Source organism: Falco naumanni, chromosome 1 (assembly GCF_017639655.2).
Source record: "Falco naumanni isolate bFalNau1 chromosome 1, bFalNau1.pat, whole genome shotgun sequence".
NCBI classification, from domain to species: domain Eukaryota; kingdom Metazoa; phylum Chordata; class Aves; order Falconiformes; family Falconidae; genus Falco; species Falco naumanni.
Genome location: NC_054054.1, coordinates 118,325,582 through 118,342,614, shown reverse-complemented (window position 1 = coordinate 118,342,614; position 17,033 = coordinate 118,325,582). Strand labels below are relative to the sequence as shown.

At 44.8% G+C, this 17,033-nt stretch overlaps 1 pseudogene across 1 annotated transcript; it reads right to left on the bottom strand.

Moving 5' to 3' along the window:
* Positions 1 to 394: 394 nt before the first annotated feature.
* LOC121081644 lies at positions 395 to 16,817 on the bottom strand (annotated as a pseudogene). Its single transcript, XR_005825747.1, has 37 exons — positions 16,614 to 16,817; positions 16,382 to 16,525; positions 16,132 to 16,288; positions 15,522 to 15,549; positions 15,306 to 15,423; positions 15,120 to 15,212; positions 14,943 to 15,006; positions 14,762 to 14,860; positions 14,554 to 14,657; positions 14,334 to 14,472; positions 12,962 to 13,080; positions 12,732 to 12,881; positions 11,934 to 12,104; positions 11,518 to 11,828; positions 11,088 to 11,163; positions 9,554 to 9,854; positions 8,715 to 8,838; positions 8,493 to 8,629; positions 8,136 to 8,391; positions 6,922 to 7,164; positions 6,641 to 6,817; positions 6,412 to 6,557; positions 6,233 to 6,323; positions 5,755 to 6,144; positions 5,517 to 5,643; positions 5,166 to 5,284; positions 4,694 to 4,890; positions 4,102 to 4,285; positions 3,850 to 4,015; positions 3,553 to 3,677; positions 3,040 to 3,348; positions 2,736 to 2,939; positions 1,934 to 2,059; positions 1,668 to 1,838; positions 1,477 to 1,581; positions 1,141 to 1,236; positions 395 to 634 (listed from the first exon to the last, which is right to left on the bottom strand). The product of XR_005825747.1 is annotated as a myosin-1B-like (transcript).
* Between the last annotated feature and the right edge of the window lie 216 nt (positions 16,818 to 17,033).

Sequence of the window (17,033 nt, the reverse complement as noted above, 5' to 3'; positions counted from 1 at the left end):
CTAACCAAACAATCAACATTTTCAATTAATAAAAATAATATATAAATTTAAGAAAAAAAATGTTGCCGGAATCCCCTTTCCTTTTCTTTTTTCCTTTTTCTTTTTTTTCTTTTTTCTTCTTTTTTTTTTCTCTAAGATTCATCAAAATAACTTGAAATAATGTAGTTTTACTCTATCAAATAATTGCTTACATCTCACTACAAGATGAATAGTGAATCTATATAATTGTTATTATTCTTCAAGCATTTTTAAAAATGTAAATATGTATTGCTGTTTAATATACTTTTAAATGAAAACATGAACTGTGTACATGTACTACAAAAATAATGAGTGTTAGAATAACACACGCTAATCACTGATCATATGTAAAGGTCTCTACTGTTTTTATTACAGAGACATAAATGATAATTACAGAAGAAAGCAACACAGAGATTTACATTTTATGCATGCCTCAGGTCACTTTTTCACCTTGGAATCCTCATTCCTCCTCTGCTATCTTCTTGCCATGAAACTCGCGGCTCTTCGCTCGGAGCTTGTTGACCTGCGACTCTGCAATGTCAGCCCGCTCCTCGGCTTCCTCCAGCTCGTGCTGGATCTTGCGGAACTTGGAGAGGTTGACATTGGACAGTTCCTCCTGTGTGGGGAGAGGGAGTTATGAAAAGAATAGGCAGTGTATGGACATTAAAAATCTGAAACCTGGGCAAAAAAAATTTAAATGCCACAGCTGCAGAAGCAGGGCAGGTTAAAAACCCAGGTAAGAAGCTGCTCAAGGCATTAAGTGTGCCAGAAGAGAAAAGAACATCTGAGTGTCAAAAAGGCCATGGCCACATTTCACACAACATAGTCTAGGCAGAGTTCAAGGCAGAGTCCTGAACAGGCAGACTAGCAGGATCTTCTAACACTCAGGGTACGGTAGGAAGGGAGAGAGGCAGTAAGTGAGGCTTACGGCAAAACAAATGGAGCTGGGGAAGTATAGTTCCTTCCAAACCCAGAAATACTTACTTTAACATTCCCCACTGTTTTGCAGCAGCAAATGCATCAAAACAGTCAACGTTTTAATAAGATGGACAGAAGAAAACACCAACATCGAATTCCACCACCATCAGAAGGAAGTCTGACCTTGGTCAGAGTGATACTTACAGCCTCCTCAGCTTGTCTCTTGTAGGATTTCACCTTCATTTGCAGCTTGTCCACCAGATCCTGCAGCCTGAGAATATTCTTCCGGTCCTCCTCAGACTACAGAGAATGGCAATTAAGAGAAGCCCTCATTAGCTTTTTCCTCTACATTCCATAAATGTGAAAAAGATGGAGTAACATTTCTTATGGAGCATTGCTGTCCAGGAGGACAGAAGTCAAAATCCTGTTAAACGTGTCACTGACTGATGTATAGAAAGAAAGCCCTCTGGGAGGTAAAGTACCAACATTTCGACATCCTGGAAGAAGAGTGTGTCAACACAAAGAAGCCTCCTGCCTTACCTGGTAGGTCAGCTCCTTCACCCTCCTCTCGTACTTGCGCATGCCCTTCACGGCTTCAGCGCTGCGCTTCTGCTCAGCATCAACCTCCCCTTCCAGCTCCCGCACCTGCAACGAGAAGCCCATCTTTGGAGCTTCCCTGCTGGCTGCTAACGTGGCGTGCTCACTCATGCACAAAGAAAAGCCCCACGCACTCTGGCCTCCAGCTTCTGGATTTGCTTCTTGCCTCCCTTCAGAGCCAGCTGCTCGGCCTCATCCAGACGGTGCTGCAGGTCCTTCACCGTCTGGTCCAGGTTCTTCTTCATCCTCTCCAGGTGGGCGCTGGTGTCCTGCTCCTTCTTCAGCTCTTCTGCCATCATGGCTGCCTGATGAGAGCAAAGGGTCAAAGCCATTGTGGGGCTGGAGACCATGTGAGGGAAAATACACCCAACATTGGCACTGAAGGGAGCCCCCAACTCACATCTGTGATGGCCTTCTTGGCCTTCTCTTCAGCATTGCGGGCTTCCTGGATCGTATCCTCCATTTCACTCTGGATTTGGGCAATGTCTGTCTCCAGCTTCTTCTTGGTGTTGATCAAGCTGGTGTTCTGTAGAAGAGTATCGACATCAAATTCTTTTTTTAACTTGCAATAATGTATCGATGTCATTACATTGCATTAATGTTGGGTTTTTACTATTAAATTCTGCCTCCAGTCACATGGGATTCTGTTGTAAAAGAGCTGCTGTGGTAGCTGTTAATTTCTCAGCTGTGATGTATTTCAACAGCATCCTCCTCGAAACCTTTTCTTACACTTTCTCAGTCAAGAGAAAGAGAAGTTTAGACTTATAAAGAAAAAAGACATAGTCCTTCCTTACCACTTTCAATCTACTGGCAGTAAAAGTTTTAATTGGTGCTATAGAACACTTATAATGACTTTATTAAATGTTAATGGCAGGATTTGTGCATTCCTATTTTGTTGATGATCAACCTAAGTTTGAATTTACAGTCACAAATGCAAATGTGAAAGCTGTTGAACTTAATTAAGTTGTAGAGTAAGAACCTCAATGTATCTCTCTGAATTTATTGCTTATAAGGTATCTGTACTGTGTAGTTAAATGAAATCCATATTATACCTGAAACTGAAAAGTAACTTCTATAATTTGTTATACATATTATGAAAATTACAATGCATTTTACAAAACAGTGTTACAGTTCAGCCAGTCTTCAGTTATTTTATATATATAGAACACAAGTATAAATACTAAACATATCTATACACTGACCTGAGTGTGGAGGAGCTGTACACGCTCACTTGCATCCATCAGTTCCTGCTCAGCCACCTTCCTTGACCGCTCCGTCTGCTCCAGGGCTGCCCGCAGCTCCTCAATTTCAGCCTGCAGCAGGTTTGCTCGGCGCTCCACCATGGCCACCTGCTCCTTCAGGTCCTCCTGCGTCCTCAGAGCATCGTCCAAGTGTATCTGGGTATCCTGTAAAAGGGACAAGAGAAATGGCAAGGTGGCAGCGTGCGCTTGGGCACCAGAATTGTCAGGGACGTCGTTTCTCTCCCTGTTGCTTTGCTGAACGGACCTTGAGCACAGCCTGCGTGTTTCTCAGGTTCTTTTGTGCCTCTGCAGCCACGCGGTTGGCATGGCTCAGCTGGATCTCCATTTCATTCAGGTCTCCCTCCATCTTCTTCTTCAGCCGCAGGGCCTCATTCCTGCTCCTGATCTCAGCGTCCAGGGTGCTCTGCATGGACTCCACAATTCTGAGGTGGTTCCTCTTCATCTGGTCAATCTCCTCATCTTTCTCTGCTATCTTCCTGTCAATCTCAGACTTCACCTGGTTGAGCTCAAGCTGGAGGCGCAGGATCTTCCCCTCTTCATGTTCAAGGGACGCCTGGGAAAGAGTGAACAGGAATACTTTTCATAAGACAAATGTTGACCCCGAAGCCCTGAGGATAAAGGAATGCCACGTTGAGATAATATTGCCACGCTTTTATACAAACACTCTTTTCCTCCTGTGCCTGGCAATGACTCCGCAGTGCTTACAACGAGACAGAGATCCAAGACATGTAAGAGAGCCATAAGTAATGCTGTGTACCTCAGCTTCCTCCAGCGAGGCCTGGAGTTCAGATTTCTCCTGCTCAATCTGCTTCTTGACTTTCTCCAGCTCATGAATGGCCTTGCCTCCCTCTGCAATCTGCTCTGAGAGGTCACCAATCTCCTCTGTGGGAGCAAAGGCCAACGGCACGGTCAGGCATGGAGCAGAACGGGAAGGGCCCTGCCGCACCAAGGTGACGGGCACCTTTGCAGACACGCAGGCACAGACCCCTGTGGAGCGGTGGGTAGTGGTGGGCAGTGGGAAAGGCCAGCCAGGAGCAGAGGGCCAGGGACTTACGCTGCAAGTTCTTGTTCTCACGCTTCAGCGTTTCCAGGTGGTCCAGGGACTCCTCGTAGGCATTCTTCATCTTAAACAGCTCCGTGCTGAGGGAGCGAGACTCCTTCTGGGAGGCCTCCAGCTCAGCCTGCGTTTCCTCATACTTCTGCTTCCATTCTGCCAGGATCTGAAGGGAAACGGCACGTGAGCGTGGATGTGGCAATCGGGAGGGGACGCTCTGCCCAGGAACCCCAGGGCTGGAGCCCACAAGACCTTGTCAAAGTTCTTCTGCTTCTTATCCAGAGCTGCGCAGGCAGCATTTGATCGCTCCACGTCAATCATCAGGTCCTCCACTTCATTCTGCAGCCTCTGCTTTGTCTTCTCCAGGGAGGCACATTTGGCATTCACAGCTTCAACGTGTTCCTCTGCTTCCTGCAGGCGCTGGGCCAGCTTCTTCCTGGGGGGAGATAAGTACAGCTCCAGGTCAGAGACCAGAGGGCAGCCCATTTTGTACTTCCGTGAGAGGGCAGCTGGCCGCTTCTGGGGGCTCTGAGCCCAGTGCCTTTCACAGTGTTTTTTCTGTTCCAAGACTGCATGCTGCCTACAGGTTCTGTCACTCTGTGTCCTAGCACCTAAGGAGTATTCAGCCTGTTTTCGCATTTCTAGCCCTAAGGGCTATGTTTGTCCTTCCAGTTTGCACTTTTTCCACAGCACACTTTCCTGTCTCTCCCTCTGACCCCTCTACCACAAAGACAACAGATCCCTGCCTTTGTCCCACCCCTGTCGTAACCCACTCCCAGAGACTCCACTTTCCCTTGACAGCCTCAGTCTTCTCCAGCCGTTTGACATCCCACTTCCCACGTACTTGGCCTCCTCCAGCTCCTCCGTGCGCTGAATAGCGTCCGTCTCGTATTTGGTTCTCCACTGGGCCACTTCGCTGTTGGCCTTGGACAGGGCGCGCTGCAGCTCCCCCTTGGCTTCCTGCTCCTCCTCATATTGCTCCCGCAGCAGGTCACAGTCGTGGCGAGCAGACTGCAAGGCGTGGGCCAGCGCGTTCTTGGCCTGGGAGAAAAAAAGCGTGGTGCAACAATGAATGGAAATATCCTGGGAAGCCTGACTGCAGTGTTGATAGACACTGGGTTATTCTGGTGGGAGGGAGTGCAAGCTACTGAGTGAGAGAGTAAGACCTGGGAATCTGCAAAAAAAATAGTGCACAGGCTGCAAGGCTGGGGGAGCAAAGCTAACATAAGACCTGCACTGAGTTACCTAAGTGTTTTTTTCTCTCTCTCATGTTGTTGATTCTGTGATTTCATATGTTTATGACGAAGCCTTCTCACCTTTATCTCTTCCTCTAGGTGCCTCTTTATTTCCTCAATCTGTTGGGTGAAAGCTTGCTTGCCTCTTGACAACTGTGAAATCAGAGCATCTTTCTCCTCCACCTGGCGTGAATATTCACCTGGAAAAGTTTGCAGATACACAAGCCTTTTATTGCTATTGATGACAGTATTTTGGACATATGGGCGTGTAAAAGAAGATAGCAGACCTTACAGAAGCTTATGATCCCATTTCATGCATTTCCATTACAGTATAGACAAAGCATGTTTGAAAGACCTTATACGCAGGATGGTCTTGTCTGCATTACCTCTCTGACACTATTAATTTGCACATTACAGATGTGTATGTCTTACCTGATTCTGTCTGCAGACGAGCTCTTTGAGCACTGAGGTCATTAATCATGCGCTGATGCTCCTCTTCTTTTGTCTTAATCTCACTCAGTTGGTCTTCCAGTGTGTGACACATCTTTTCCAGACTTGCCTGTACAGAAGGGGAGGGGTTAACCACCCACACTCCTAATAACAGCAGGTGGCAGATGTTGTATTGTATAGAATTCTGTTGGTCAGAAAAAACTATAAGGTATTTGTGTACCTTGGCTTTGGAGACAGACTCCATGTTACTGGCCAAGTCGTCAATCTCCATCTTGAGCTCACTCTTCTCCTTCTCCAGTTTCTGCTTCACTCGCTGCAGGTTGTCGATCTGCTCCCCAAGCTCAGCGGTGCTGTCCGCGTGCTTCTTGCGCAGGGCCGCAGCCGTGGCTTCGTGCTGCAGCGTGGCCTCCTCCAGGTCGCGACGCATCTTCTGAAATTCTGCCTCACGCTTCTTGTTCATCTCAATCTGAGCGGCGGTAGCCCCTCCGGCTTCTTCCAGGCGCTCGCTGATCTCCTCTAGCTCCCTCGACAGGTCAGCCCGATGCTTCTCGGCTTTTGCCCGAGACGTTCGCTCTGCCTCAATTTCCTCCTCCAGCTCCTCAATACGAGCCTGGGGAACATTAGGCACCCTTCGCACCCGTGCCCTCCTCCTTCCCGGCCTGAGACTGGCTGAGAGAGGGGAAGGGCCAGACACTTGCCTGCAGCTCCTTGATCTTCTTCTGTAACTGCATGCCCAGGGCTTGCTCATCCTCAATTTTGCTCTGGATCTGGCTGATTTCAAAGTCTTTCCTTTGGGCAAAGCAAACTGTATTAGCATCTGAGCAAAACCCCCCAGGCGCACCAGCCCCACAGTCTGGTGCCCCACAGCCACGCTTACTTCTTCAGTTTCTCATCCAGCTGCTGCTTGTCGTTCTCCAAATCCATGATGCTGTCATGGGCCAGCTTCAGGTCTCCTTCGAGTTTCCTCTTTGCTCTCTCAAGGTCCATGCGCAGTTTCTTCTCTTGCTCCAGGGACCCTTCCAGCTGAATAGAAGATAACCATCAGCGCTCTACCAGCCAGTTCTGTAATCTATACCCGCCCTGTTCTTCTGGACAACCGTGCTTACATCGTCCACTTGCTGCTCCAGCTTGGTCTTAGCTTTGGTCAGCGTATTGACTTTGTCCTCCTCTGCCTGTAGGTCATCCAGTGTCTGCTGATGGGCCTCTTGGAGGGCTTTCTTCTCTTTAGTCAGCTTGGCAATGGTCTCGTCCAGGGCCGCCATCTCCTCTGTGAGGTTTTTCACCTTTGAGAAGAAGAGAGCAAGTGTAAATAAAGGAAGTAGATGCAGAAGTCCTGTAACAGCACATGCTCTTTTCTGGAGTAGGGGTGACAGGTTCTGCCTCATACCTTGTTTTCAGTGGCATGTTTTTCCTTCTCAACCTTGGCCAACGTTAACTCCAGGTCATCAATATCTTTCTTGAGCTCTGAACATTCATCCTCCAGTTTTCTCTTCTTGGCTGTCAGCTCAGCATTAATTTCCTCCTCATCCTCAGCCCTTTCAGTCACCTCCTTAATTTTGGCTTCCAGCTGGATTTTGGTTTTGATGAGCTGGTCACACCTTTCCTCAGCATCAGCCAAAGCATCAGCTTCCTGTTAGAGAAACATAGTTTTGTTTGCTCATGTCATGTTTTAGGAAAAACTGGATAGAAAAAGTGGTATTTAATGCTGACAGAAGCAACTTGGAATTAATTTTTATTATCTTCTGCAGAATTATTTGTGTACAGCCTCTTTTAATTCAGAGAAGGGTTTTGTTCTATTTAATTTTTTTACTCTCATCAAGTATTGTCTATTGCTGGGTTTATAGATAAGATGTCTATATATCTGAAAATACTTTTTTTACTAAGGATTTTGATTATGTTCCTTGAGAGTTAATAACTGAATATAATTGTGGACAGATCTTTTTTGTTTTGCATCTGTAAAAGCTCTTCTTGGCATGTCTGACTTAGAATTCACCTGATTTGTTCCAGATAAATTGGAACATAATCTAGATATGGTGGTTTCAACTTGAACCTGACTTTATTTTGAAGCTGCAAAGTAGACACTAAAAGACAGAAGAGCACTGTGTAAATGTTGCCAAATCTTTTGATCTTCCAAAGGGCATTGAAGACACACATAGGGCTGACAGTTAGAATGAGGAGGGTATTTGTGTCTTCCTGGAATATTAGCTGCAGGAGGACAGGTGAGATACCATGTATCCTAAGAAACAATACAAGGTTCATTTAGTTAGGCAACTGATTAAAAACCTGGTAAGTATTCAATGGAATTGCTCCTCAGACTCTGTTAACTGTGTGTACCAAAGTGTGTAGTGACTACAGTTGGACCTTATATTGTGAGCTTGCATGGAGAAATATACCTGCAGGCACAGAAACTTTGAAGGTCGTTCCCAATTTAAAACCTCATATTGTAATGTTGACACTGAGTGGTCTGAATTTTACCATTAGTGATTCAGATTAAAATGTTTCCTAAGGCAATTTAGTATGTAGTGTGGGAATTCTGTATTATGGGAGAGGATTTAGACCTAATTAATTTCCCTCTGGAAGGAATACACTAATAATACTCACCGACTGCACCTGGAGCTGCAGATCATTTTTTTCCTGCACCAGTTTCACCATTTTCTCCTCCAGCTCCTTCCTCTTTGCCTCAGACTTGGCAAGCTCTTCCTTGGTTTTCTCAAACTCTTCCTTCATGTTGGCCATCTCCTTCTCAGACTCTGCACTCTTCAGCAAGGGCTTGATCTTGAAGTACAGCTTCATCCAGGGCCAGTGCTTCACGTTCATGAATGCACGAACGTTGTACTGGATGCAGAAGATGGACTCCCTGAAGCACAATTAAAGCGCACATTGAATATCTTCAGTATGATGAGTGCCAACAGTTTCCCCCAGGTACAGGGGCTTTAAGTGAAGCTGGGGAATGTCTACCTCCTCTCCACCATTCTCTGGTACTCCACTCTCATCAGGAAGCCCCTGCACCTGGCCTGTGTGCGGGTGATGAGCTGTGCCAGCTTCTCATCCCTCATCTCCTCCAGGAGTCCCAGCAGCCCAGCTTTGAAGAAGACCTTGAGAAAGGGAATGTTGCAGCCCGTCACTGTCAGGCAGAGCAAAGCACAGACATGCCGTGAGTGAGTCAAGGAGGGCTTGTACCTTGGTGTGGCCAAATTTGTACTGGGTGTGATCCACATCAATTGACCCAAGCAGCTTCTCAGAAGCCTTCTTGCTGTCAATGAACTGTCCCTCTGGGATAGCGCTGGCATTAAGCACCTTGTATCTGTGAAATGAAAGGAAATATTAATGAAGACAATCTCAAGTCATAAGGTTATACTGTTTCCTGAAATTAACAGCAGTCTTTGCAGACAAATGAGGCTGAGGAAGTTGGAATTCCATCCCTTGTTCAAAGACATGGTTATAATGAAGTCCTAATCTGATGGTAACAAAACTAAGTAAACTTTTTCTGTCTTTAGGTAATCAGTCATAGATGAAAAGAGGACACTGATCTCCAGCCATTTCAGTCTGGTTTCTTTTTCACTATGTTGTAGTAAATTGCTAGAGAGAAACATTGCCGTTATATGCATAGGAAGAAAGCATCTGCCCCTGTAACTTGGAGCTGATACAATGGCCAAAGCACTCTGAGTTTCCAATTTTTGCCTGAGAACATGCTGTAGCCATATCCCAATCTGCATTTTTTAATTTTTTAAGCTTTGGCTTTTGTAGCTTCATTGTGCTTCCATATTGAAATACACTGGAAAAGTTCAGCTGTTTGATGAAGAGCAGTCAGTGAGGACATCTGACTTCTCTCTTCATTTCCAACAGTTTCTCTTTTGCTAGCCATTCATGTTGCCTTTGGTTATACGGTCCAACATTTCCTCCTTCTTTCAGTTATAATCAGATAGAATTGGTATAAAAAAATAACCACCAATGTTAAAATAGTTGAGATGTACTACTTATGCAGTAAAGACAGAATGGAGAGCAGCAAAGAGACTGACCTTTGTTTGAAGTCTGCATAGAGGATTCTGCTGGGGAATCCTTTCCTGCAAATTCTGATGCCTTCCAGCACACCATTGCAGCGCAGCTGGTGTAGCACCAGTTCATGCTCCATGGCACCTAAGCAAATAAGACAATTATTTGATACTTAATGATAAAGCATAGAGACTAATGCCTGCATGACACTGTGATTTCTGTCTATTTGAGGTTCTTACCAGGTGTTTTTGTTTCATTGGGGATGATACAGCGCACAAAATGTGGGTGAGTGCTCCGTAGATTGGTCATCAGCTTGTTCAGGTTCTCCTGTGGGTTCATAAGCAAAGATTTTCATTAACAAATGGTACCTCTGCAGGTACATCGTCAGATGTGAGTAAAGTGTTGAAAAGCAATAATAGATTCACTGTTTACACCTATAATCATCCTAATTTGAGTTTTCTTCTGTCTTTAAGTCTTGAGGGTGAAAGAAAGTCACAAGCCTGTGTAATGTGTTTTCATGAGACTGAGGGACACATCCACTCAAACAGGACACCTATGGTGAATAGTGACCAGAAGTCTGTGGCAAAAGGCATAATTCTGAATGAAAGATGATACTTTGTAATCACCAGATCCTCAGTCTGTGGTAGACACTGACTATTGATGGGAACAGAAATTAAATCAAAAATAGGACAAAAGGGAAGAGGGACAAGGAACAAGTGCAGAGAAGGCTAGGAAATAGAAGCTTAATGGCATTAGGTGCTACTTGTGAAGATATATTTGACAAAGGTTGAGCAGAAGACAAGAAAAACTCCTTGTTTGTGACAATGGGGTCACAAGTTGTAGAGAAAAGGCTTGAGTGGCAAGTCCTACAGCACCCCGTCCTAGTGTTTTTAGAAGGAAACCCATGAACTATCTCTGATTTTAGCAATCACTTTTACTAGCTAGGTCCTAACAGTTCTCAGTTTAGCCCTGTTTTGGAGCTGCTCAGAAACTTACCTCTTTCACAGTGTGAAAAACTTCAGTATGCCAGTTAGTAGCAGGATGCCACTGGTTCTGAAACATGACTGTTTCCACCTGCCTTAAGCTCTGTCCATTGGTGGAAAGGTAAGTGTCCTTGGCGTTTCTCTATTGCCTTGACTTCATATGTATAATCATGTGCAAACACTTACATGTTATGTATTATATGTTATGTATTACCATGTGCAAATGCCCATCCATTTGTATTTGTTGATCCAGACTTGTGATCCCCTGAGGCAGGTAGTTGTATCCACCATTGTCTTCCCAAGGCAGAGGGAGAGGAGGAAGAGCTGACCTAAGCACTTTTTCCAACGTATCAAGAAAGCTTAGATCAAGTTGTACCTTCCTCAGCTGGCCTCAGCTGACTTACAGTCAGCTTATTTATGAATAACTGAAGAGATGGTCTTGATGCAGAAAACTGTTAATAGGTGCAGTAAACCTGCCTTGTTGGAGTTAGTGTGAGGTTTCACAGTCTTTAACTTTAAAAAAAAAAAAAAAAAAAAAAAAAAGGAAAAAAATAGATAGTATGATTTCTATACTTACCCTGAAAAGAGCTGATACAGTCTGGAAAGAAGAACCCTTCTTCTTGCCTCCTTTCTTGCCACCACCACCACCACTACTCTCTGAATACCAAAAAAAGATGCTTTTAAAACTTTGATTTGTAAATTTTTTCTCTATAAGACTGCAAGAAGCTTGTTTATATGTATCTATCATGCTAAAAAAGGGAGCTAGGATGCAGCGGGAAAAAGAGTCAACACTCAGTCTAAAGGAATACAGGAACAAATGTGTGTGATAATCAAAGGGGTTATCATGGCTGAGGAGAATGCCTGAAATACATTTGATCTTTTCCTTTCTTAATAAATTCAAACCATGGGAGAATCTGTATTACATGCATTTTCTTTAGAACACCCAAGCTGATATTTATGCCTCTGGTAGTCATTAAATAAAAATGAAAAAAAGAATTTCACAGAACTGACCTGCCTCTCCTCCAGCAGAGGCAAAGAGTAAGGCCAGTGTCTTCATTGATGATTTCTGGTACAGCCCCACAACAGTTTCATTCAGGGGGTCCTTGTTCTTGTCAAGCCAGCCAGAGATGTTGTAGTCCACCGTGCCAGCATAGTGCACCAGGGAGAAGTGGGCCTCAGCCTTGCCTTTGGCAGGCTTGGGCTTCTGGAAGTTGTTGGACTTGCCCAGGTGCTGGTCATAGAGCTTGTTCTTGAAAGAGGTGTCAGTTGCCTTGGGGAACATGCACTCCTCTTCCAGGATGGAGAAGATGCCCATGGGCTGGGAGAATTCAACAGTAATGTGTCATTTTATCAAGAATGACTGGACTAAAATAAATGACCGTGAAAGACATGTGCTTCCCTGAAACAGAAAGTTTCTCTCTACCTTCTCAATGAGCTCAATGCAGGCAGCCAGGTCCATCCCAAAGTCAATGAACTCCCACTCAATTCCTTCCTTCTTGTACTCCTCCTGCTCCAGCACAAACATGTGGTGATTGAAGAACTGTTGCAGTTTCTCGTTGGTGAAGTTGATGCACAGCTGCTCCAGGCTGTTGAACTGCAGAATTACAAAAAATGATTCCTATTAATGTAAATTTAGAAATCTAAGGATTAAGAACAATGCTGGCTTTTTGTACCAAGTTACAGGGGGATCTGCAAGTGTTCCTTCTTCGCTTAGCCAGGATTTTGGAATTTCTGTCAGTCTGTCTCTTTTGTCAAGCTAAATATTTTCTATGTGTTTACGATCTCTAGATGCTTAAGTCACTTTAATATTTCAGACTTGTCAGTTTTGATATATACTAGACTGGCCTAATTTAGTTAGAGGAGGCTCCACAACATAATAGTTTTCCAACATTTCCAAATGCTGATTTCAAAGCATGTCCCAAGTCTTCTAAGCACAAATTACATCTATGGATCTGGCGTCTCTGCATTAGGTACCAAATGCCATGTTTAGTCTACTGTTTGAAATCAGTCAAAAGATGCATTTATGGATTTCCATTGGCATATGTGCAACTCAAAAGCCTATACTCAATTAAAAACCTGTGGGAATCATGATGCTTTAGATGAAAGGATCAAATGATTTCTTTGGGGGGGGGGGGGGGCGGGAAGGCATAATTCCATCTTAAGTACTTTGGTAGATAAAAGTGTTACTTCTCAAAGCATGGTAATAAAACACTGGCCTTACATCAAAGATCTCAAAGCCAGCGATGTCCAGGACACCGATGAAGTACTGTCTGGGTTGCTTGGTATCCAGCTGTTGATTGATACGAATAACCATCCACAGGAACATCTTCTCAAACACAGCCTTTGCCAGGGCGCCAACTGCATTGTATACCTAAAATAAAAACCAGAAGGCTTGTAGAGCAGAAGAGGAAGTCCAATGGATTTGTCAAAAAACCCAGGGATTTCTGTTACCTGCTGCACAGTTTGACCCTTGGTCACATACTCATTCCCAACTTTGACTCGGGGGTAGCAGAGGGCCTTGAGCAGGTCAGCTGAGTTCAGACCCATCAGGTAGGCAGCCTTGTCAGCCACTAAACACCAAAAAAAAAATCAGTTGTTAAGGTATCAGCAGACATTACTGTTCCTTTAAAAAAAGTTTAAAAAGACATTTCTAGTACAGATAAAAAGATTAGTTAAGATAAAAAAGTAATATAGTTTGTCATAAGCAACATACTCCAGTAATTATGGAGCATTTATGTTTTGTGTTTTTTCTTCGACTATTAATAGTTTATTTTGAATTTTGAATGAAAAATAAGTTTAGAGTTATTTAGGGAGCAAACTTCTCAATAATACATGTTAAAAAGTAAAAGGAAAGATCAGCATGGTGTGATGATAAGGTTGCAGATAATTGCAAATCCATTCAGAAGAAAATACAATGCAGTTTGTTTCAGTGACTTGTGATAAAGTAAATTTAAAGGCATCACACAAAAGAAATCGGAATGCAAAAGTGTGCATTATGACTTTACAAATCTACAGCCAGACACATGAGATGAAGGGCTATTTTTGGAAGTGCGTGCTCAAAGAAAAGTTTGCATTCTATCTTCTGCTATTGCTTTTACCACTGAATCCAAAGTCTGACAGCAGGCACAGTATGTAAAATGATTTCTTTAAGAAAAGAATGCTTATATAAAAGAAAATGTAGAACATATAAGCCATAGGTGCCATATTAGCAGATGCTTCTTTAAACCCCTCATGTAAAATGCAGCAGCACGATGCTCTCAGCTGAGGCATTGGGAGCTGTCTCCAGAATATGGGCTTTGAAGCAGAGCAGCTTCAGGATTCTGGCTTCCTACCACCTGGAAACAATTCCATTAGGAGGGGACTACAGCTGATGGTAAATGAGACATGGGTACATAAACTTCAGGCAGTGAGCAGGGTGGCTCCTAGGTCTGTGCTGGGTCTGGGAAGCTGCCATTCAGCACAGCAGCAAAGCTTGTGTTGCTTCTGGCTGCCTCCGCCAATAGCAGTGTGCTTTTGGAATCACTGGCCCTCATAGTTTGCATGTTTCAGAATAATCTGCATCTTTCACTGAGTTGTGCTCTTCCAGCAAAGTCCTCTGCTTAGGTCGTGTTTCTATTGTACAATACCAGCACCTGGGGAAATGGACAGGCTCTGCTCTAGGAGAAGCTGCTTTAGCAGGAGGGTTGGACTAGATGATCTCTAGAGGTCCCTACCAGCCCTGACCGTTCTGTGGCTGCGATTCTGTGATGCTGACTCTGAATTACTGCCTGTATCAGTGAGTGCTCTGGTATAATCTGTGCTGTGGTGTGTATTGTGCTGGTACCTTCTGTGCCGTCCGGCTCTGCCTGCTCCTCACGCTGCTTCTGCTTGAACTTCAGGTTCCCGTAGTGCATGACAGCCCCTGTCAGCTTGTAGATGGCTGTCTTCTCATCAGCAGTGAAGCCCAGGATGTCAATGGCACTCTGATAGAAGAATCATTAGAGTAAGTACCTTGCCTGTTAAAGGTCAGAGTGCGCCTAAGGACACTTCTGTGTGTTACTTACATCTGTGGCCATCAGCTCTTCCTGGTCGTTAATGCTGGGAACCGTGATCTCACCTTGACTCACATACTGATAATCATATGGGTTGGTGGTGATGAGCAACATCTCTGAAAAGAAGATGGAACACAGAGAGATCAAATGGAATTGGCACGTAAAGAAATGGAGTGTTGCTGCATGATGTTTGCTTGGAAAAGTTAGTGATCTTTCCTACCAATTAGCTCTGGCTTCTTGTTGGACATGATCTGATAGAATATGTGGTAGCTTCTTTCTGCCTTGAGCTGGAAAGTGACTCTGGACTTCTCCAGCAGGTCTGGCGAGGACGGTAGGACAGAGTGAGCGCAAGAACTGAGGAAGGCTGGGAGGAGAGGGATCAGGCCAGAAGGGTCACTTACATGTTTCAATGTCAGCTGAAGCCAGCTTCCCCGTGGCGCCAAAATGGATTCTGATGAATTTGCCCTGAAAGAAGCAGAAAACTCACTTGAGATCCATTTTACCAATCCTGACTGCGAGAATATCTGAGTCAGTGCGCTGATAAGGAAGAAGTTGTTTTGTGCCAGGCAACAACTTACAAAGCGTGAGGAGTTGTCGTTCCTCACGGTCTTGGCGTTTCCAAAGGCCTCCAGCAGTGGGTTGGCGCTGATGATTTGATCCTCAAGCGTTCCCTGCAGGATGAGAATTATTGCTGCTTATCCTTTCCAAAAATCATGTCAGGAACAGAGGAAAGCATTGATTCCAGCCAGCACCTGTTAATTTACCTGCATTTTGCCTGACTGCTGCTGCTCTTCCTTCTTCTTATCCCCGCTCGCTGCAATTGTTGCAAAGTACTGGATGACACGCTTTGTGTTCACAGTCTTCCCGGCACCGGATTCTCCGCTGTCAACCCAAAGAGAGACACAGAGAGCGTGTGGTCAGGCAGGAGGTCCCCTGGCACCGGGCAGCCCCGCAGGGACCCGAGCAGGGGGTGTACGTACGTGATCAGGATCGACTGGTTCTCGCGATCTGTGAAAGGGACAGAATGAAAGACAGTGTTTGCAGTTGACCTGGGTAATACTGAGCTGAATGAGAAGTAAAGCTGTGGAAGCCGGGGCTTCTCCCAAGTCTACAAGTAGTAGTCTAAGACTACCTGATTTCCTTCAAGATCCCAACAGCAGAAAATAAAAGCCAAAATGGATGCATAGAGCTGTTGGAGGCATGCGGTTCTTTTCAAAAGCTTCATACCTACTTGTTCTTTACACAGTTCTCATTAGGAAACTAATCAAACTGTTTATTTTTGTTTAAAATAGAGGATTACATAGAATAATAATTCTTTCTCCCCATCAGTGGAAAAAAGTAGTAAACAAAATCAAGCAGTGTTTCTGCAGTGTTGAAAGGGTAGAATTTTTTAAAACAATGTGCAAATAATACACAGTGCTGAGTCATGCATGCTTCTGGGTCAGTTCCACTTGAAATTAATTCCTGCATAAATCGACCAAGTTCTCAGTCAAACATCTCTATAGTGTCTTTAGCTGGCTTGTCACATACCGCAGTCAGATCACTGGCCTTTTTTGGTTTAGATTGCTGTGAGGGAGGTCAAGCACTCACCAGTCAGCATGAACTGATAGGCGTTGTCTGAGATGGAGAAGATGTGTGGAGGGGCCTCCTGGCGCTTCTTGCCTCGGTAGGCCAACACCACCTCCGGGTTGTACACCGGCAGCCACTTGTAGGGGTTGACAGTGACGCAGAAGAGCCCCGAGTAGGTCTGCGAGGAAGGGAGACAGCACGTTGGCTCCCACTTGGCCTGGCAGAGCAGTTCCTCCCGGCTGCCCAAAGGCAGGCTGCTGCTGGTACTTACGTAGATCATCCAGGCTGCGTAACGCTCTTTGAGGTTGTACAGCACAGCGGGCTCGTGGAGGTGGGTCATCATGGCCATGTCCTCGATCTTGTCGTACTTGGGAGGGTTCATGGCGAAGATTTGATCTTCCTTCACGGTCAGGGTCTGTCAGAGGGAAGAAAGGTCCCTGCATGCCAGCTAAGAGCCCAGAGCAGGAATCAAATGCTGTTTGTAAATCTTATGGTTTACTCACTTCTCCAGCTTCAGTCTTGACAGTGACTTTCCCTGATTCTTTGCTCTGTATTGTGCTTTTCACATAGGATTCCTTTGCATGTACCACAAAGACAGATGTCTTCGCATCGAAAGGCTTGTTCTGGGCCTCGATTCTCTCCTTTTCCGATTTTCGGAGGTAAGGAGCTGCCTCCCCAAAGATGGCCATCTCAGCGTCTGATGACATGGCTGTACTTTATGGAGCGCAGTATGGCACAGGCCTGAACCGGAGAGACAGACTACAGTTCTGAGTGAGGGAAGATGTACCTTTGTACAACACACCTGATTCTCTGTAGTGTTTTGCTCAGCCTATTCTTACATTCTCCCTCTCTTTCTTACCTGCTTTTCACCTAGATATCCCTTAACTTGTTTAGAACCTAAAGAAGATAAGTGTCTTTGATTT